The sequence below is a fragment of the Bufo bufo genome, chromosome 2 (assembly GCF_905171765.1).
Source record: "Bufo bufo chromosome 2, aBufBuf1.1, whole genome shotgun sequence".
Classification (NCBI taxonomy): Eukaryota; Metazoa; Chordata; class Amphibia; order Anura; family Bufonidae; genus Bufo; species Bufo bufo.
In genome coordinates, this window is record NC_053390.1 from 503,781,320 (window position 1) to 503,803,911 (window position 22,592).

At 46.2% G+C, this 22,592-nt stretch overlaps 1 protein-coding gene across 2 annotated transcripts in view; it reads left to right on the forward strand.

Moving 5' to 3' along the window:
- IL12RB1 (interleukin 12 receptor subunit beta 1) overlaps positions 1-22,592 on the forward strand; it is a 403,260-nt gene that overhangs the window by 218,179 nt on the left and 162,489 nt on the right. The window lies entirely within an intron of this gene.

Sequence of the window (22,592 nt, forward strand, 5' to 3'; positions counted from 1 at the left end):
TTCAGGTTTGCACATTAGATAAAGATATACCTGTTTTTGCTATTGACTCTGCTCCACTCTCACAGAGATCTCTGAAGGGCATTGTTCACAATATCCGGCTAGCTGTAGGTGACACTCATGTGGAGGATATATCTTGTTTTGTCCTTAACGGATTGCCGTCTCCTCTAGTTTTGGGGTTACCCTGGCTCACTAGACATAACCCCACTATTGATTGGCAAGGAAGGCAAATAAATGAGTGGAGTGATTTTTGTAGAGAGAATTGTCTCACAGCGACTTTTGCAGAGGTGTCTACTAAAACGGTGCCATCATTTCTCTCTGATTTCTCGGACGTGTTTTCCGAGAGCGGTGTTCAGGAGCTACCTCCTCACCGGGAGTTTGACTGTCCCATTGACCTCATTCCCGGCGCCAAGCTGCCAAAAGCACGCCTCTACAATCTCTCACAACCGGAAAGAATCGCTATGCGAACTTACGTCTCCGAGAGTCTCGAAAAGGGGCATATTCGTCCCTCAAAGTCACCTGTGGCCGCGGGTTTTTTTTTTGTTAAAAAGAAAGATGGCTCTCTGAGACCTTGCCTAGATTTTAAGGAGCTGAACCGTATCACGATTCGCGATCCCTATCCCCTTCCTCTGATCCCGGACCTCTTCAATCAAATTGTTGGGGCCAAGGTGTTTTCCAAATTGGATTTGAGAGGCGCGTACAACCTGGTCAGGGTCAGAGAGGGGGATGAATGGAAAACGGCCTTTAATACCCCTGACGGGCATTTCGAGAATCTCGTTATGCCTTTCGCCCTGATGAATGCTCCGGCCGTCTTTCAGCATTTTGTTAATAGTATTTTCTATCATTTAATGGGGAAATTTGTATTGGTGTATCTTGATGATATTTTGATTTTTTCCCCTGATGTTCAGACCCATCAGGATCATCTTTTTCAGGTTCTGCAGATTCTGCGGGAAAATAAATTGTACGCCAAGCTGGAGAAATGTCTTTTTATGGTATCGGAGATTCAATTTCTGTGTTTTCTCCTCTCTGCTTCTGGTTTTTCGCATGGATCCCGAGAAGGTCCGTGCTGTACTTGAGTGGGAGCTTCCTGAGAATCAGAAGGCATTGATGCGCTTTCTGGGTTTTGCGAACTATTACAGAAAGTTCATTTAGAATTATTCCTCTGTTGTCAAACCCCTCACTGACATGACAAAAAAGGGGGCAGATTTTTCCTCTTGGTCGGAGGAGGCGCTTACAGCCTTTTCTAAGATTAAAGAGAATTTTGCGTCTGCTCCCGTCTTGGTGCATCCCGATGTTTCCTTACCTTTTATTGTTGAGGTGGATGCTTCCGAGGTGGGTGTGGGTGCGGTTTTGTCCCAGGGCCCTTCCCCTGCCAAGTGGCGACCCTGTGCCTTTTTCTCTAAAAAACTCTCCCCGGCAGAGAGAAACTATGATGTGGGAGATAGGGAGTTGTTGGCCATCAAGTTGGCTTTCGAGGAATGGCGCCATTGGTTGGAGGGGGCCAGGCACCCTATCACCGTTTTTACCGACCATAAGAATCTGGCATACTTGGAGTCGGCCAGGCGTATGAATCCGAGACAGGCCAGATGGTCTCTGTTCTTCTCCAGATTCAATTTTGTTGTTACATTCCGACCTGGGATAAAAAAATGTGAAGGCTGATGCTCTCTCTCACTATTTTCCGGGAGGAGGAAACTCTGAGGACCCGGGTCCCATTTTGGCGGAGGGGGTAGTTGTTTCTGCTCTTTATTCCGATTTGGAGGCCGAGGTCCAGGCTGCCCAGACTGAGACACCTGCCCGTTGTCCTTCTGGGAAGTTGAGCTACGTCACAAACTCTTTAAGGAGCATCATGATACGGTTCTTGCTGGTCACCCCGGGAGTAGAGCCACGGTAGATCTCATTGCTCGGAGATTTTGGTGGCCGGCTCTTCGTAAGTCGGTGGAGGGTTTTGTGGCTGCTTGTGAGACGTGCGCTCGCGCTAAGGTCCCTCGTTCACGGCCTTCAGGTTCCCTTCTCCCGTTACCCATTCCTTCCCGTCCTTGGACACACCTGTCCATGGACTTTATCACGGATCTTCCTCGTTCCTCGGGGAAGTCAGTGATCCTGGTGGTGGTGGACCGTTTTAGCAAGATGGCTCATTTCGTACCTTTCCCTGGTTTACCCAATGCTAAAACGTTGGCGCAAGCTTTTGTCGACCATATTGTTAAATTGCACGGCATTCCCTCTGATATTGTTTCCGATAGAGGCACGCAGTTTGTGTCCAGGTTCTGGAAGGCTTTCTGTTCTCGCCTGGGGGTTCGGCTGTCCTTCTCTTCTGCTTTTCATCCGCAGTCGAATGGTCAGACTGAGCGCCTCAATCAGAATCTGGAGACATATTTGCGCTGTTTTGTGGCAGAGAACCAGGAGGATTGGTGTTCATTTCTCCCTCTTGCTGAGTTTGCTCTGAACAACCGTCGTCAGGAATCTTCTGATAAGTCACCATTCTTTGGTGCATATGGGTTCCATCCGCAGTTTGGGACATTCTCGGGAGGGGCTCTTTCTGGTTTACCTGAGGAGGAGAGATTTTCCTCGTCTTTGTCTACCATTTGGCAAAAGATTCAGAGTAATCTTAAAAAGATGAGTGAGAAGTATAAGCGTGTGGCTGATAAGAGACGTGTGCCTGGTCCGGACCTGAATGTGGGTGATCTGGTGTGGTTGTCTACTAGAAACATCAAGTTGAAGGTTCCCTCCTGGAAATTGGGTCCCAAGTTTATTGGGCCTTATAAAATCTTGTCAGTCATCAATCCTGTTGCCTTCCGTCTTGATCTTCCACGGGTTTGGAAGATACATAATGTATTTCACAGATCTCTCTTAAAACCATATGTCCAGCCCACGGTACCCTCCTCTTTGCCTCCTCCTCCGATTTTGGTTGATGGCAATCTGGAGTTTGAGGTTTCCAGAATTGTGGACTCTCGCATTGTCCGCGGTTCTCTTCAGTACCTCGTTCATTGGAAGGGTTATGGTCCTGAGGAGAGGATGTGGGTTCCGGTGTCGGACATTAAAGCCACTCGCCTCATCAGGGCATTTCATAGGGCTCATCCTGAGAAGGTGGGTCCTGGGTGTCCGGAGTCCACCCGTAGAGGGGGGGGTACTGTCACTACCAGAGCTTTGGGACGTTCTCACAGCTCTGTTCCTCCACCCCTGTGATGATGTCACTACTAGAGCTGGGAGGAGTTCTCACTACTCTGTTTACTTTTGGTTTCTTTCACCACAGCTGTTCTTCATGTGTTTGATTTCCCTCTCTTTATATCACCTCTCCTCCTATGATAGGATGTGGATTATAGTTCTCACTTCAGTTGTAGCTCTTGCTTTAGTTTCTTCACTTGTAGCTATCAGTTCACTGGACCTGTGTTCTGCTGCAGCTAGCACTCCGGATATTGCCAGCCTGTCCTTGGATCCGTCTTCTCTGTGGCTGCAACACCTTCAGCTAAGTCTGCAGACATTGTTGTGTTCCTGTTTGTTTTCTGACTGGATCTGAGGTGGCCACGGTTCCCTCCATATACTGAGTAGGGCACTGGTGGCCGTGCCCCTTCCACTATTGTAGGGGTTACAGTGGTCATTAGTCTTAGGCACGTGGGCATGCCTCGTTCCGCCATTGGGATCCGGGCATGTGCTTTAGCAGAATAGGGAGAGCGTTGAGGGTCGGACAGGGGTCACCCTTTATCCTCCCTAGTTCTGGGTCCAGTCAGTTGCTCTGTACTGTGTATTTCTATTGTTGCTCACATACAGCCGTGACAGTTCCTCCTTGTTTCAATTCCTGGCAGTAGAATAGTGGGACATGTCTCGTCAAACTCAAAGTGACAGGTGCCCGGCCCCTTTTCACACTATAACCCCTCCCAGAAACGCCCTAACGCCGCCCCGATTTACATCCCATTTAGATACAGTTTTATACCACTTTTATGTCATTTTGTGATTTGATATCACTTTGAAATCATTTTTATATGCCTTTTATATATTGGCATGCCCTTTTGATACAGTTTTATACCACTTTTATGTCATTTTGTAATTTGATATCACTTTGATATCATTTTGATATGCCTTTTATATATTGGCATGCCCGGACATGTCCAAAAGACGTATACTACACGGCCGGGCTTCTTTTAATTATAATAGCAACGATTAAAAAAATCAAGGATGACAAAATTTAAATCATTTTAAAAAGTTTATTAATTTAATTATAATGCTATACCATGTAAATTAAAAGCGCTCTTATAACTGCAGCACACGCTTACAGTATATGCATGTCTATGAAAAGTAAGTTCAATCTACCCCCCCCTCCCCATTGTGTGTGCCTGAGTCTAATTTAACTCCCACCACACCGGACAGCTGAGTCAACACACTGAATTTGAATTAAAATCCTGAAATGTCACATTCCTGCTATAAATGTGCAGCTGTCATGAGAATCACAGGTCCACAAGCGTACAGTAGCTTGAAACTTGAAGTGGGTTATGATCATAGCACAGGACGACAGCTGTTACCTGAAACTCACGGTCCATACATCCTAACATCAAACTTTTCATTTCCTACAAGACCACACACATGAGTATCAGGTAGCAGCTGTGACAACCTTAGAGGTGTTAATTTTATCGGGATCTGTCTATAGCAGAGTTAACACAAAAACTATTGGTATCGTTTCAACAGCTGAGGCAAATACTATGCAGTATCTATCCATATTTTTATAGCATCTCTTTTCAGGAAACAAAATGATTGTGAATGGCTGTATCACTGCCGACACCTATTGCATATGCTAATGGTAAGAAAAATGGCTTAATATAAATTTTATATAAAATGATAAGCTTTGCATATCAATTTTATAAGTCCTTATCAAATTATAAGCTTTTATTAACACTTTATATCCCATTTATAACATATTGATACAGTTTTATACCACTTTTATGTCATTTTGTGATTAGATATCACTTTGATATCATTTTGATATGCCTTTTATATATTGGCATGCACGGTCATGTCCAAAAGACGTATACTACACGGCCGGGCGTCTTTTAATTATAATAGCAATGATAAAAAATCAAGGATGACAAAATTTTTATCATTTTTAAAAGTTTTATTAATTTTTCTTTATTTACAACACGTCAACTTACATTTTTAACAACCACTTAAGGGCCGACAAGTTTGTGTGTAATTACAACAGCGTATACATACATTGTTTCATGCTCTTCGCTACAAAGGAACGCACAACACGATAATTTTTTCTAAAATCACTCGTAAACATTTTTTATACAGTTTCAAAAGGTATTCCTTTAGCTATACAATGTAAGATAAAGATGCAGTAATGGCCGCAGACCGAACTAGCAACGTCCTGGATTTGTCTGTTTAGATACCTTATAGTCTTAGAAGTTTGGTATCAAAATTTTATAAATTCAGCAGGAAATAGCTCACTCGACGGCGATAATCCATAACTATCAAAAAATATAGATACGTCGTCAGGTTGATTCAACCGCTGATTCGTCTTGGAAATTTGGTTGAAACGGTTTTGCGGGTATCTGTTGCCCCCGTCCAAATATAAGGCCGCATAATTCGCATTATAACGGTTGAAGCACAAGAATTTCTTTGGTAATGACCTGAAAATGACGCGTTGTCCACAAACGTTAGTATTACTGTTCTCGGTATGTTCCCCAGAAAAAGATTCTCGTGGTTAGATTTGCAAACAAATTTTCGTACTTCTATGAATAAGGGCTCTACGCCGCCATAAGAGCCAACAGCTTTCGGCGTGTAGTACTGTTTTTGCAATATCTCAGCTATACCCGTCATTTTAGCAACGTTTTTAAGCAGCGTCTATCAAACAATGCGACCCAACTGTTTACGCAATTTTAACTAATCAAGATAGTGGATTTATTGTAAAAAGAAAAAAGCAGACTACATTTTATTTAAAAACAATTTATGTAAAACGAATAAAAACATTACAAGACGTTGCGTACAAACACATTTTATATACATTCAAAGTAAAAAAAATTATGTAAAACAAATAAAACATTGTAATGCGTTACATACAAATACATTTTATATACATTCAAAAGTGTAGCATCTTCAAAAGCTTCTAAAAAGAAACGTGTTTTACCAGGGTACATTTGCCGCGCCAACGTAATAATCAGTAATTTATCACAAGGGTTCTTAAAAAGGACCATGTATTTAGTGTTTAAATTTATTGTTCGGCTTTTCTTACTCTGACCAAAAATTTTTTGAACGAGATACATAATGCTCAAGTTTCTGTGGTGTACGTGTTTGGTGAATGCGTTTTGCATTTCAAGATTTTCACAAGCCGCCTCCATTAAATCATCAACAACTGCCAAATTTACCTTGTCCGGCGGGCTGTAAAATTTTGCGGTATTCCCTCGACAAACCTGATATTTGTAAACAAACGGGTTAGTTCATCGTGCAATTTCTGCCAACAAGCGTAAAAACCAAATGACGTTATTAGGTTTGTGCGCCATTAACGTATCCGCTTGTATTAACAAACGTTTAACAAAAAACTCTTTCTGGAATTTGAGGGGCCTGCTAAAATACATGAAAAAGGGTGTTGAAATTGAGCCGCCATGTTTAATAGTCGGAAGGTAGCGTTGTAAAGTCGTCAGTCAGACGTCTCTTTGTGTAGACACACTTTGCGTTTTACGGTTGTTAGCGACATTGAGCGTTATAGCCTTAACCTTTAATACAGTTTTACCGTTGTTGAGTTTGTAACCGTACATCAACGTTAGAACCGTTTATCTAGAACGTGTATTCCATCAACAGCGCGACTAAGTGTACTTTCACACTTGCGGTAGGACGGATCCGACAGGCTGTTCACCATGTCGGATCCGTCCTTCCGCTATTTCGCCGTGCCGCCGGACCGCCGCTCCATCCCCATTGACTATAATGGGGACGGGGGCGGAGCTCCGGCGCAGCACGGCAGTGCACGGCGAGAGCCGCCAGACTAAAATGTCAGACATGCAGGACTTTTAGTCCGGCGGCCTTTCGCCGTGCACTGCCGTGCTGCGCCGGAGCTTCGCCCCCGTCCCCATTATAGTCAATGGGGACGGAGAGGCGGTCTGGCGGCACGGCGAAATAGCGGAAGGACGGATCCGACATGGTGAACAGCCTGTCGGATCCGTCCTGCCGCAAGTGTGAAAGTAGCCTTAGTGAATTTTAACAGTACCATGTACACAGAACATTTTAGATTCGCTAACCTCTAAGCCATTCGTTCATTTGTCGACGCTCTTGATGCTATACACGCAGCTATACAATCTTTGTTAGATAGAGTTTTACAGGCCGCCGAGCCGTGTGATTATAACCAACTGCGCTTAGACAATGGCGAGACATTCTTTCAAATAGATAGTCTAGAGATGAATTTAGCGCCAAAACATTTTTGAACAATATCACTAACGCTTTACAGAGCAACGCGGAGTGCATAGACGGTAATTCACTTAAACTAGTCGTCATCATTGTCAGAGACCGTCGTGGTGGTGCCGGAAGTCGTTTGGGCGGAGTAGCGTATAGCCATATTATTGAACGCAAAAAACAACATTTATATGACTTTAACAATTATGATAATAACGTTTGCCCAAAATGTTAGCGAAAGCCCAACAACTGCATCGCGATTTACAAATACCCGAAGGGCATTTGGTATCTTTTGAGTTTGAAAGATATTTAAACATAACAATTAAAGTTTTGTATCACAATAGGGGCCAGTGGCATTATTATCATACAGGCAATACCGCTAAAGAAAAGACGGTTTATATAATGCATCATGAAAATTATTATTACGGCATTTAAAATCTAAAAGCTTTTATCGGAGCCAAATATTTATGCGTCCGGTGCTGCTCTGTATACAACAATAAACACCAACACGGCTGTATACAGTTTTGCAATGTGTGTCAGCGGTCGGATTGCGTTGATCAGGACGATAATGTTCGGTGCCCGATATGCCTGGTGCTTTGCCGTTCAGGGACATGCTTTGAAACGCATAGAAACCATCACTTAGTGATAACGCGTTTTGCAAGAAAAAACTTTTTGCGGTTTTTGTTACAGATATATAGACTGGGGAGCTGAGCACAAGTGTGGCGGTTTAAAATGCAACGTCTGCGGCGGGCTGGTTGGCAAATTTGACGACCACGTCTGTTACATGCAGCCTTACAACCCCAAACAAGCGACTGACAAGTACATCTTTTACGACTTTGAGTGCATGCAAGAAACAGGCATACATATACCCAATTACATTTACGCGACTACATTATACGGCCCTAATTCCTGGCAATTTAGAGGTAAATCCTTTACGCGCGATTTTGTACGCTTTTTTTATCGACGGAAAGTTTTCTGGCTACACGTTCATAGCGCATAATGCCGGTCGTTACGACGCTTATTTTGTTATACAGGAGCTAATCAACGAAAAATTTCAAATTAACATTATAAACCAAGGCGGATGGTTACTGTGCGTTACCCTGACTGATTTAAAAAATTAGATTAATAGATTCGTTGAATTTCATACCGATGAAGCTCAGTAAGATGCCCGAAGCTATGGGCTTTTCAGGCGCCAAGGATCACTTCCCGCATTTTTTTCAATACGGAAGAAAATAAAAATTACATAGGCGTCGGCCCGGATGCGCGGTATTACAGCTGCGATTACATGATGCCCGGCGAGAAAAAAGAATTCATGGTCTGGTACGAAGAACATAAAAATGACACCTGGGTCACGTTTAAAGTATTGCTTCACTTTTTTTCAGTCACGGCCATAATCATGTCCCTGTAACATTCACAAGCCCTTCTCAAGACCTCATACTGACGCCAAAGTGATAAGTTGAAATGGGTCGATACATTTAGTGACTGTTCTGTATTTCTTTTCAAATTTAGGCCCCTTGCAGACGAGCGTGTCCGGATTAGGTCCGGATGCGTCCCAGTGCATTGCGGCAAACCCGCGCGAGTAGGAACGCAATTGCAGTCAGTTTTGACTGCGATTGCGTTCCGATGTTCAGTTTTTATCGCGCGGGTGCAATGTGTTTTGCACGCGCGTGATAAAAAACTGACAGTGGTACCCAGACCCAAACTTCTTCACAGAAGTTCAGGTTTGGGTTAGTTGTAGTGTAGATTGTATTATTTCCCCTTATAACATGGTTATAAGGGAAAATAATAGCATTCTGAATACAGAATGCATAGTACAATAGGACTGGAGGGGTTAAAAAAATAATAATAATAATTTAACTCTAACCTTAATCCACTTGATCGCGCAACCGGCATCTCTTCTGTCTTGTACTGTGAGGAATAGGACCTTTGATGACGTCACTACGCTCATCACATGGTCCGTCACATGATCCATCACCATGGTCCCCATCCTGATCGTCACCTAGCAACCGTGCGTGAAAATCGCACTGCATCCGCACTTGCTTGCGATTTTCACGCAACGCCATTCATTTCTATGGGGCCTGCTGGCCCCTATTGTGATACAAAACTTTAATTGTTATGTTTAAATATTTTTCAAACTCAACAATTTCGCTAAAAGATACCAAACGCCCTTCGGGTATTTGTAAATCGCGATGCAGTTGTTGGGCTTTTGCTAACAACACGGCGTCACTCAAAGCGGCCCCCTACAAAATAGCGTAAACACTAGCGGCCAGGCAAACGTTATTATCGTAATTGTTAAAGTCGTATAAATGTTGTTTTTTTGCATTCAATAATACGGCTATACTGTCATGGTCTTACCTGCTTGCTGCTCTCCTTCGTTTGACATGTGCTGGCGGCCATCTTGGTTTCTGGGTTTCTTGTAGCCTTCCACCCTGCGGCTCCTCCTTCCCCTGGGAGGAGCTGGATGCCTAGCTCATATATATAGGAGGTCTGTGGCTTCAGTTCCTTGCTTGGTCCTCTTGTGTTCACATGCTTCTAAGACTGCTGCTGCTTCTGGTTCCTGATCCTGGCTTCGTCTGACTACCCTGCTGGTTCCTGATCCTGGCTTCGTCTGACTACCCTGCTGGTTCCTGATCCTGGCTTCGTCTGACTACCCTGCTGGTTCCTGATCCTGGCTTCGTCTGACTACCCTTCTGGTTCCTGACCTCTGGCTTCGCAAAGACTCTGCTCGGTTTCACCATCCGTTTGGACTTTTGCTTTACAGCTTTATTTTCAATAAAGCCTTCTTATTTTCACTTATCTCTTGTTGTACGTCTGGTTCATGGTTCCGTGACACTAGGACCAAGCCATGAATTCTGACGGTACAGGGCCATCCTCGCTACCCACGCTGGTTGCCAGACTTGATCAGCAGGATCACCTGTTGGGTCGGTTCGCTGTGGCGTTTCAAACCCTGCTTGAACGCACGGCTCATTTCGCTCCCGTTGCCGATGGGTCAGTTGTCGCTCCTGGGCTCGCTCCTACTGCCGCTCCGGTTGTTGCGCCAGAGTCTACCCCGACACCTGTTGTTGCGCCTGCGGTGTTTCGGGGTATGACCGGTTCTGCCCCTCTTCCACAGCGCTTTGGGGGAGAGCCAACTCAGTGCCGAGGTTTCCTTAACCAGGTGGGCATTTATTTTGAGTTGCTGCCACATGCCTTTCCTACTGAGAGATCAAAGGTGGGCTTCTTGATCTCGCTGCTCTCGGACAAGGCCTTGGCCTGGGCCAGCCCTTTATGGGAGAACAACAATCCGGTGGTTGCCGAGTTTTCCGGTTTTGTTGCTTCTCTTCGGAAGGTATTCGATGTGCCGGCTCGTGCTGCCTCTGCTGCGAAGCTCCTTATGTCCATCAGACAGGGTTCACGATCCGTAGCTGAATACGCCATTGAGTTTCGTACCCTGGCAGCAGAGGTGGGCTGGAATAATGAGGCTCTGGTCGCTGCTTTCTCTCATGGTCTCTCGGATGCCTTGAAGGATGAGGTTGCAGCTAAGGACCTACCAGTTGAGCTCGAGTCTCTTATTTCTTTCCTGATTTTGATTGACACCAGACTCAGGGAGAGACCTTACTTTAAGGAGAACCTGCGGAGGTCTTCTAACAGATTGGTGCCTACGTTTGCTGTCCCACCCGTGCCTCCCTCTCCTCCCACGCCTCCTGGGGATGACTTGTCTGGGGGTGAACCCATGCAGCTGGGGTTTGCTCGCCTGTCCGAGGGGGAGAGGGCACTCCGGAGACGCGAGGGCCGATGCATGTACTGTGGTCTCGGTGGGCATTTTCGGTTGGCATGTCCGAACCGTCCGGGAAACGCTCGTACCCTGAGATCCTGTCGGGGGCAGATCTTGGGTGGAGTCTCCTCGTCCCCGGTTTCCCGTGTTGACAAACCACTGATCACTGTTGTCCTCTCCTGGGTCGGGGGCTCGGTGACGACCCAGGCGTTGGTGGACTCTGGTGCTGGTGGTTTGTTCATTGATAGTGTGTTCGCTGCCGCCAATTCCATTCCTCTGCAGGCTCGAGGTTCCCCACTGGCTCTTGAGGCGATAGACGGCAGACCCCTTCTGCCGCCACACGTGACTCATGAGACCCTTCCAGTGGGGATAGCCATTGGTGCCGTTCACAGAGAGTCGGTCTGCCTCCAGGTTATTTCGTCTCCACACTACTCGGTGGTCTTGGGGTACCCCTGGCTCCAGAAGCATAATCCGACTTTCGATTGGAGATCGGCCGAGATCCTCTCGTGGTCACCGCAGTGTGGGGCTAGTTGCATCCATGGGTCTGTCAAGTTGCTGTGTACTTCCTCGGACTCTCTGTTGCCTCCTGAATATGAGGAGTACCGGGATGTATTCGATAAGGTGCGCGCGGTTGCCCTACCTCCGCACCGCCCATACGATTGTGCCATAGAGTTACAATCTGGTGCCGTTCCTCCTCGTGGCAAAGTCTATCCACTGTCGGTAGCGGAGAATGAGGCCATGGAGGAGTACGTGAGGGAGGCGCTTTCACGCGGACACATTCGCAAATCTTCGTCCCCGGCAGGGGCTGGATTTTTCTTTGTGAAAAAGAAGGGCGGTGAGTTGAGGCCTTGCATCGATTACAGGGGTCTCAATCGCATCACGATCAAGAACGCTTACCCGATACCCTTGATTTCCGAGCTGTTCGATCGCCTTAAAGGGGCCACGGTCTTTACCAAACTCGACCTGAGGGCGGCATATAACCTGGTAAGGATCAAGGCGGGCGATGAGTGGAAGACCGCGTTTAACACCAGGACCGGTCATTACGAATCCTTGGTTATGCCCTTTGGGTTGTGCAATGCGCCCGCAGTCTTTCAGGAATTCATCAACGATGTTTTCCGTGACCTGTTGCAGCAGTGTGTGGTAGTCTATTTGGATGACATCTTGGTATATTCTGAATCCATGGAGGCCCACATTCTGGATGTCAGACGAGTGTTGCAACGGTTACGAGAGAACAAGCTGTTCGGTAAGCTTGAGAAATGCGAATTTCACCGATCCCAGGTAACCTTCTTAGGTTACATCATTTCCGCTGAGGGGTTCTCCATGGATCCTGAGAAGGTTTCGGCTGTCTTACAGTGGCCCCAGCCCAGTGGTCTTCGTTCCCTGCAGCGCTTTTTGGGCTTCGCCAATTATTATCGGAAGTTCATCAGGGACTTTTCCATGCTGGCCAAGCCTCTCACGGATCTGACCAGGAAGGGCAGTAATTCCCAGGTCTGGCCGCTCGAGGCCATCCGAGCTTTTGAGGCCCTAAAGTCCGCCTTTGTGTCGGCTCCGATTCTGTCGCATCCCAACCCTGGGTTGCCCTTTGTCCTCGAGGTGGACGCGTCTGAGATGGGAGTAGGCGCCCTTCTGTCTCAGCGTAGAACACCAGAGGGTCCTCTGCTTCCATGTGGGTTTTACTCCCGGAAACTGTCTTCCGCGGAGTGCAACTATCAGATTGGTGACAGGGAGTTATTGGCCATCGTGCAGGCCCTTAAAGAATGGAGGCACTTGCTCGAGGGTTCGGTGGTTCCGGTTCTCATCCTGACGGACCACAAGAATCTGACCTACCTTTCTGAGGCCAAGAGATTGACACCACGTCAGGCCAGATGGGCTCTGTTCTTGTCACGTTTTAATTACGTGGTCTCCTACCTACCCGGTTCCAAGAACATCAGGGCGGATGCCTTATCACGGCAGTACTCCGAGCTGTCCAGGGAGGAGTCGATTCCGACTTCGGTCATACCTCCGAATCAGATCCTGGCCGCCATTCGCACCAGCCTGACCTCTCCCCTGGGTGAGCAGATTTTGGCGGCTCAATCTGCTGCTCCCTCTGGGAGACCCAACGGCAGATGTTTTGTGCCTGAGGAGTTGCGCACTCGGTTGTTGCGAACCTACCATAACTCCAAGACCGCGGGGCATCCTGGAAAGAATCAGCTGTCCTGGGCTGTTTTACGTCTGTTCTGGTGGCCTTCCCTACGTTCCGACATCGCCGCATATGTAGCGGCATGCTCCGTTTGTGCCCAGAGTAAGTCCCCTCGGCACCTTCCGTTGGGCCTTCTGCAACCCATAGCCACCGGGGAGCGCCCATGGTCACACCTGGGGATGGATTTCATTGTGGACCTCCCTGCATCCCGAGGCCATACGGTCATTCTCATGATTGTGGATCGGTTTTCCAAAATGTGCCACTGTGTTCCTCTCAAGAAGTTACCCTCTGCACAAGAGTTGGCCACGATTTTTGCCAGGGAGGTCTTCCGGTTGCACGGTTTGCCTAAGGAGATTGTGTCAGTTTGTGTCCAGGTTCTGGCGCGCCTTTTGCTCCCAGTTGGGGATTCATCTCTCCTTCTCCTCGGCCTACCACCCTCAGTCCAATGGGGCCGCAGAACGATCCAATCAGGCCTTGGAGCAATTCCTTCGTTGCTATGTCTCCGATCACCAAGACAATTGGGTTGACCTCCTGCCTTGGGCTGAGTTTGCCAGGAACACGGCGGTGAACTCTTCCTCTGGGACGTCTCCCTTCATGGCCAATTATGGGTTCCAACCTGCCGTGTTACCGGAGGTATTCTCTCCCCAGGATATTCCGGCTGTGGAGGATCACCTTTCCGTCCTACGTGCTTCTTGGGTACAGATCCAGAAGTCCCTTGAGGTCTCTGCGCAGCGCCAGAGACTCCAGGCTGATCGCAGACGAGCGCCTGCTCCTTCCTACCAGGTCGGAGACCGTGTATGGTTGTCCACCCGCAACCTCAACCTTCGAGTGCCCACTCCCAAGCTGGCGCCTCGCTTTGTTGGTCCCTTCCGAGTGCTTCGCAGGGTAAACCCGGTAGCCTATGCCCTTGCGCTTCCTCCTGGCATGCGGATCTCCAACGTGTTTCATGTCTCCCTGCTGAAGCCACTGGTGTGTAATCGTTTCACTTCCTCGGTTCCTCGGCCTCGTCCGGTCCAAGTGGGCAATCGTGAGGAATATGAGGTGAGCAATATCCTGGACTCACGCCTGGTCCGCGGTCGGTTGCAGTTTTTGGTCCATTGGCGTGGTTATGGTCCAGAGGAGCGTTCCTGGGTTCCCTCCGCAGATGTCCATGCTCCTGCCTTGCTCCGAGCCTTCCACGCACGCTTCCCTCAGAAACCGTTTTGTGCTCCGCGGAGGAGGGGCCCTTGAGGGGGAGGTACTGTCATGGTCTTACCTGCTTGCTGCTCTCCTTCGTTTGACATGTGCTGGCGGCTATCTTGGTTTCTGGGTTTCTTGTAGCCTTCCACCCTGCGGCTCCTCCTTCCCCTGGGAGGAGCTGGATGCCTAGCTCATATATATAGGAGGTCTGTGGCTTCAGTTCCTTGCTTGGTCCTCTTGTGTTCACATGCTTCTAAGACTGCTGCTGCTTCTGGTTCCTGATCCTGGCTTCGTCTGACTACCCTGCTGGTTCCTGATCCTGGCTTCGTCTGACTACCCTGCTGGTTCCTGATCCTGGCTTCGTCTGACTACCCTTCTGGTTCCTGACCTCTGGCTTCGTCTGACTACCCTTCTGGTTCCTGACCTCTGGCTTCGCAAAGACTCTGCTCGGTTTCACCATCCGTTTGGACTTTTGCTTTACAGCTTTATTTTCAATAAAGCCTTCTTATTTTCACTTATCTCTTGTTGTACGTCTGGTTCATGGTTCCGTGACATATACGCTACGCCGCCCAAACGACTTCGGGCACCACCGCTACGGTCCCTGACAATGAGAACGACTAGTTTAAGTGAATTACCGGCTATGCACTCCGCGTTGCTCTGTAAAGCGTTAGCGATATTGTTCAAAAATGTTTCGGCGCTACATTCATCTCTAGAATATCTATTTGAAAAAACTGAGTCAAACGTCTCGCCATCGTCTAAGCGCAGTTGGTTATAATCACACGGCTCGGCGGCCTGTAAAACTATATCTAACAAAGATTGTATAGCTGCGTGTATAGCATCAAGAGCGTCGACAAATGAACGAATGGCTTCAAGGTTAGCGAATCTAAAATGTTCTGTGTACATGGTACTGTTAAAATTCACTAAGTCGCCCTGTTGATGGAATACCCATTCTAGATAAACGGTTCTAACGTTGACCTACGGTTACAAACTCAACAACTGTAAAACTGTATTAAAGGTTAAGGGTATAACGCTCAACGTCGTTAACGCCCGACTTGTTAATTTTGACAGTTTAAAACACCTTGTACCGGACTACTCACGCAACTCCGATCCCGAGACGCAGAAAACAATAGGTATCAAGCAAAACTGAATTTTCAGAAACAGAAAACGTTTGACCATAGAGACAAGACCGTTACGTAAAACGCAAAAGTGTGTTTACACAAAGAGACGTCTGACTGACGATATTACAACGCTACCTTCCGGCTATTAAACATGGCGGCTCAATTTCAACACCCTTTTTCATGTATTTTAGCAGGCCCCTCAAATTCCAGAAAGAGTTTTTTGTTAAAAGTTTGTTAATACAAGCAGATACGTTAATGGCGCACAAACCTGATAACGTCATTTAGTTTTACGCTTGTTGGCAGAAATTGCACGATGAACTAACCCGTTTGTTTACAAATATCAGGTTTGTCGAGGGAATACCGCAAAATTTTACAGCCCGCCGGACAAGGTAAATTGATGATTTAATGGAGGCGGCTTGTAAAAAATCTTGAAATGCAAAACGCATTCACCAAATACGTACACCACAGAAACTTGAGCATTATGTATCTCGTTCAATTTTTTTTTAGTATGGGTAAGAAAAGCCGAACCATAAATTTAAACACTAAATACATGGTCCTTTTTAAGAACCCTCGTGATAAATTACAGATTATTACGTTGGCGCGGCAAATGTACCCTGGTAAAACACGTTTCTTTTTAGAAGCTTTTGAAGATGGTACACTTTTGAATGTATATAAAATGTATTTGTATGTAACGCATTATAATGTTTTTATTTGTTTTACATACTTTTTTTTACTTTGAATGTATATAAAATGTGTTTGTACGCAACGTCTTGTAATGTTTTTATTAGTTTTACATAAATTGTTTTTAAATAAAATGTAGTCAGCTTTTTTCTTTTTACAATAAATCCACTATCTTGATTAGTTAAAATTGCGTAAACAGTTGGGTCGCATTGTTTGATAGACGCTGCTTAAAAACGTTGCTAAAATTACGGGTATTGCCGAGATATTGCGAAAACAGTACTACACGCCGAAAGCTGTCTGCTCCTATGGCGACATAGAGCCCTTATTCAGAGAAGTACGAAAATTTGTTGCATATCTAACCACGAGAATCAATTTCTGGGGAACATACCGAGAACAGTAATACTAACGTTTGTGGACAACGCGTCATTTTCAGGTCATTACCAAAGAAATTCTTGTGCTTTAACCGTTATAATGCGAATTATGCGGCCTTATATTTGGACGGGGGCAACAGATACCCGCAAAACCGTTTCAACTTAATTTCCAAGACGAATCAGTGGTTCGAGAATATATGTCGCTCATGCATATTTCAGGAGAGCATAAGGCTGACAACGCTTTATCTGCGAACCGGTCTGAATTTTTGAACGGCTACACATTGTTCGCTTTTTATTTATCGCCGGATCAAGAACGTGGGCGGTCATTTCTCACTAGTAAAAAGCGGAAATCTCAGAGCTGAATTGTAAACACTATTAACATGATTGTGTATTCAGTTCATGAAAACATTATTGAAATAAATAATAGAAGGGAAGTTTTATATGCTTCTCAATAAAAAAAAAAAATTATGAAATTATTAAAACCGACTTTCACGCCCGTTGCATATTTAAAGGTGTATTTCCATGCGATTTATTACCTAAAAATAAAATTATCGACCGCCCGGCGGCCTACATTGTAAATACGGACAATTCGTATAAGTGGGGGCGACACTGTTTTTTAATTATAATACAGCCTGACGACGTATCTATATTTTTTTGATAGTTATGGATTATCACTGTCGAGTGAGCTATTTCCTGCTGAATTTATAAAATTTTTATACAAGAATTCTAAGACTATAAGGTATCTAAACAGACAAATCAGGACGTCGCTAGTTCGGTCTGCAGACATTACTGCATCTATATCTTACATTGTATAGCTAAAGGAATACCTTTTGAAAGTGTATTAAAAATGTTTACGAGTGATTTTAGAAAAAATGATAGTGTTGTGCGCTCCTTTGTAGCAAAGCGCATGAAACTATTATGTATACGCTGTTGTAATTACACACAAACCTGTCGGCCCTAAGTGGTTGTTATAAATGTAAGTTGACGTGTTGTAAATAAAGAAAAATTAATAAAACTTTTAAAAATGATGAAAATTTTGTCATCCTTGATTTTTTATCGTTGCTATTATAATTAAAAGATGCTCGGCCGTGTAGTGTATGTATTTTGAACATGACCAGGCATGCCAATATATAAAAAGCATATCAAAATTATATCAAAGTGATATCAAATCACAAAATGACATAAATGTGGTATAAAACTGTATCAAAAGTGCATGCCAATATATAAAAGGCATATCAAAATGATATCAAAGTGATATCAAATCGCCAACTGACATAAAAGTGCTATAAAACTGTATCAAAATGTTATAAATGGGATATAAAGTGTTAATAAAAGCTTATAATTTGATAAGGACTTTTAAAGTGATATAAAAAGCTTATCATTTGATATAAAATTAATATTAAACCATATAAAATGATAGGAAAATCATATCAAAGTGGGAGGCATTTAGGCGTGGTTTGGGGCAGCGAGGGGAGACAAATGGGCGGATCTTGGCGGGGTTAGGCGTTTCTGGCAGCGGTTATGGTGTGAAAAAGGGGCGGGGCACCTGTCACTTTGAGTTTCACGAGACATGTCCCACTATACTACTCCCGGCTTTGGCTGGTGGTAATTTTTCCTTAGTTCCAAAGTGCCCATATGAAAAGTTTCAGTCCCTGGTTGGGCTCCTGGCATCCTTATAACTGGCTTTCACTCCTTGTCATTAATACTCCAGCTTCTAGTCATGCTCTTTGTCATTGATCCTCCAGTTTCTGAATCCTGGTTGTGCACTGGCCTCCGATTTCCTGGCTCTCACTTTTGGTTGGCTAATGATCTGTGAGTGTTTCTGGTTTCACACTCCACATCTGTTCTGTCCTGTGACCACAGTCCTGTTCGACACCCCACATTCCTAATCTAGCTCTGCAGTCCTGTTCCATACTCCACGACTAGGTATAATCCAGTCCTGGCTGCATCTGGCTGCCAGTTGGTGACTATTCTGGGGTCAGTCACCTGCGAATCATTCTGCAGGAAAGTCCACACCCCATTGCAGGGATATGGCTGAAGACCAGGGATACCTTAAACTCTGTACAATAGCCAGTCTAGCCAGTGCAAACCAGTTACAGCCATAAGGATTCACAACAATATTACTATATTATTCACACTAAAACTATAATCTGATAGCTTGCTTAGATTATTGTTCCACTGTAAGAAATAAAGAAACATTACACTTACATTCTTTAAAAACATTTTGGATAGGGGAAATTGCAAACAAGTATCAAATTGGTATATTTTACAACCCATAGTTTATGAAAGGATAGAATGGGGAGGTAGAAGAACAGGTATTATACTCTGCTGAAAATTAGGGAAATGACTTAAAATAACATAAAAGACAGAAAAATTAAAAATAACAATCTGGATCTAGGAGTAGGAGGTTGAGGAGGCGGTGGATGTGGCGGTGTAGGTGGAAGCGGCGGTGAAGGAGGAATAGGTAGCCAACACTGATTTGTGTTATATTTTATATTGGGACATATTGGGACATATAACAAAATAAAACAAAGAATAAGTGCACTTGAGTACAAGAATGGATGGTTGAGGCTGGTATAAATGTCTATTCTGCACAAGGTATGAACAAGTTCTGTGGGATCCATGCCTGGTTCATTTTAATAAATGTAAGCTTGTCCACATTGGCTGCGGCCTGTGATAATGCTCTCTGCCGTACTAAACACACGTTCACACTATACACTGGCTGCAGGGCAGGTCAGCACCTCCAAGGCTGACAAAGCTTTTCCACATTTTGGCCATGCTAACCCTGCCTTCTCAGGTGCTGGTGGTGCCCCAGCTGCGTTGGCGACCTTTTCCTCCTCCTCTGCCTTCGCCTTGTGCTTCCACTGTGCCCCCGCTGTCAGGTGGGAATGCTATCATCAGCGTGCGCTTGTAGTCGTGCATCTTCCGATCAGTAACAGATGTTTTCACTAAATTTAGTTCCCTGTCAGTAATGCAGAGCAGGGGTTCATTCATGGCAAAAGGGGGTTCTTGTCACCCAGCAATAGAACAGAGGATTTTGAGAGATTTAGGCCCCTGTCAGCAATGCAGAGCAGGGGTTCATTCACGGCATTAGGGGGTTCATGTCACCCAGCAATACAACAGAGGATTTTGAAAGATTTAGGCCCCAGTCACCCAGGTACAGCAGGGGTTCATTCACGGCAAAAGGGGGTTCATATCACCCAGCAATACAACAGAGGATTTTGAGAGATTTAGGACCCAGTCACCCAGGCACACCAGGGGTTCATTCACGGCAAAAGGGGGTTCATGTCACCCAGCAATACAACAGAGGATTTTGAGAGATTTAGACCCCAGTCACCCAGACACAGCAGGGGTTCATTCACGGCAAAAGGGGGTTCATGTCACCCAGCAATAGAACAGAGGATTTTGAGAGATTTAGGCCCCTGTCAGCAATGCAGAGCAGGGGTTCATTCCCGGCAAAAGGGGGTTCATGTCACCCAGCAATACAACAGAGGATTTTGAGAGATTTAGGCCCCTGTCAGCAATGCAGAGCAGGGGTTCATTCACGGCAAAAGGGGGTTCATATCACCCAGCAATACAACAGAGGATTTTGGAGAGATTTAGGCCCCAGTCACCCAGGCACAGCAGGGGTTCATTCACGATAAAAGGGGGTTCATGTCACCCAGCAATACAACAGAGGATTTTGAGAGATTTAGGCCCCAGTCACCCAGGCACAGCAGGGGTTCATTCACGGCAAAAGGGGGTTCATGTCACCCAGCAATAGAACAGAGGATTTTGAGAGATTTAGGCCCCTGTCAGCAATGCAGAGCAGGGGTTCATTCACGGCAAAAGGGGGTTCATGTCACCCAGCAATACAACAGAGGATTTTGAGAGATTTAGGCCCCTGTCACCCAGGCACAGCAGGGGTTTGTATATGCCAAAAATGGTAAAACTTGGCATTTTTTTAAATTAAAACGGCTCTAAAATAGTCCTTGAAAAGGCTAGAGGGATGTAAAAGGCAGTAAAATGTGCTTAAGAGCATGGGAACCGCTCTGCAAACAAATGTGGATAGGGAAATAACTTAAAATGAAATAAAATAACTAAAAATTACAAATTATTAACCTGCAACTCAGGAGGAGGTGGATATGGAGTCGGAGGTTGAGGAGGCGGTAAATGTGGTGTTGTAGGTGGAAGCAGCAATGGAGGAGGAACAGGTAGCCAACAATGTTTTTTTTTATTTTTTATTGGGGTAGGTAGCCCCCAAAATATTGGGACAAATAAAAAAAAGAACACAAAGAATCATTGCACTTGACTTGAGTACAAGAATGTATGTTTGATGGTGGTATAAATGTCTATTCTGCACAAGATACAGACAAGTCTTGTGGGATCCAAGCCTGGTTCATTTTAATGAACGTGAGCTTGTCCAAGTTGGCTGTGGACAGGGGTCTGCGTCTGTCTGTGATGACACCTCCTGCCGTGCTAAATACACGTTCAGAGAGTACACTGGCTGCAGGGCAGGCCAGCACCTCCAAGGCATACAGGGCAAGCTCTGGCCATGTGGACAATTTGGAGACCCAGAAGTTGAATGGGGCAGAACCATCAGTCAGTACGTGTAGGCGTGTGCACAGGTACTGTTCCACCATGTTGTTCAAATGCTGCCTCCTGCTAACACGCTCCATATCAGCAGTTGGGGTCTGTTGTTGCAGCGAGGTGACAAAGCTTTTCCACATGTCGGCCATGCTAACCCTGCCTTCTAAGGTGCTGGCGCTGACACCTCTTCCTCCTCCCCTGCCTTCAGCTTGTGCTTCCACCTGCGTCAGTCGGGAATGCTCTCAGGAGCGCGTCTACCAGCGTGCGCCTGTAGTCGCGCATCTTCCGATCACGCTCCAGTGAGGGAATTAAGGACGGCACATTGTCTTTGTAACGGGGATCCAGCAGGGTGGCCACCCAGTAGTCAGCATACGTTAAAATGTGGGGAACTCTGCAGTCGTTGCGCAGGCACTGCAGCATGTAGTCGCTCATGTGTGCCAGGCTGCCCAGAGGTAAGGACAAGCTGTCCTCTGTGGGAGGCGTATCGTCTGCGTCCTCGGTACCCCCCCAGCCATGCACCAGTGATAGGCCCGAGCTGCTTTGGATGCCACCCCGCTGTGAACATGCTTCATCCCCATCCTACTCCTCATCCTCCTCCTCTTCGTCCTCCAGTAGTGGGCCCTGGCTGGCCAAATTTGTACCTGGCCTCTGCTGTTGCAAAAATCCTCTTTCTGAGCCACTTCTAAAAGACTGGCCTGAAAGTGTTAGAGATGACCCCTCTTCCTCCTCCTCGTCCTGGGCCACATCCTCTTCCATCACCGCCCTAAGTGTTTTCTCAAGGAGACATAGAAGTGGTATTGTAACGCTGATAACGGCGTCATCGCCACTGACCATGTTGGTGGAGTACTCGAAACAGCGCAACAGGGCACACAGGTCTCGCATGGAGGCCCAGTCATTGGTGGTGAAGTGGTGCTGTTCTGCAGTACGACTCACCCGTGCGTGCTGCAGCTGAAACTCCACTATGGCCTGCTGCTGCTCGCACAGTCTCTCCAGCATGTGCAAGGTGGAGTTCCACCTGGTGGACACGTCGCATATGAGTCGGTGAGCGGGAAGGCCGAAGTTACGCTGTAGAGCAGACAGCCGAGCAGCGGCAGGATGAGAACGCCGGAAGCGCGCACAGACGGCCCACACTTTATGCAGCAGCTCAGACATGTTGGGGTAGTTGTGAATGAATTTCTGCACCACCAAATTCAGCACATGCGCCAGGCAAGGGATGTGCGTCAAACCGGCTAGTCCCAGAGCTGCAACGAGATTTCACCCATTATCGCACACCACCAGGCCGGGCTTGAGGCCCACTTGCAGCAACCACTCGTCGGTCTGTTGTTCTATACCTCGCGACAACTCCTGCGCGGTGTGGGGCCTGTCCCCCAAAC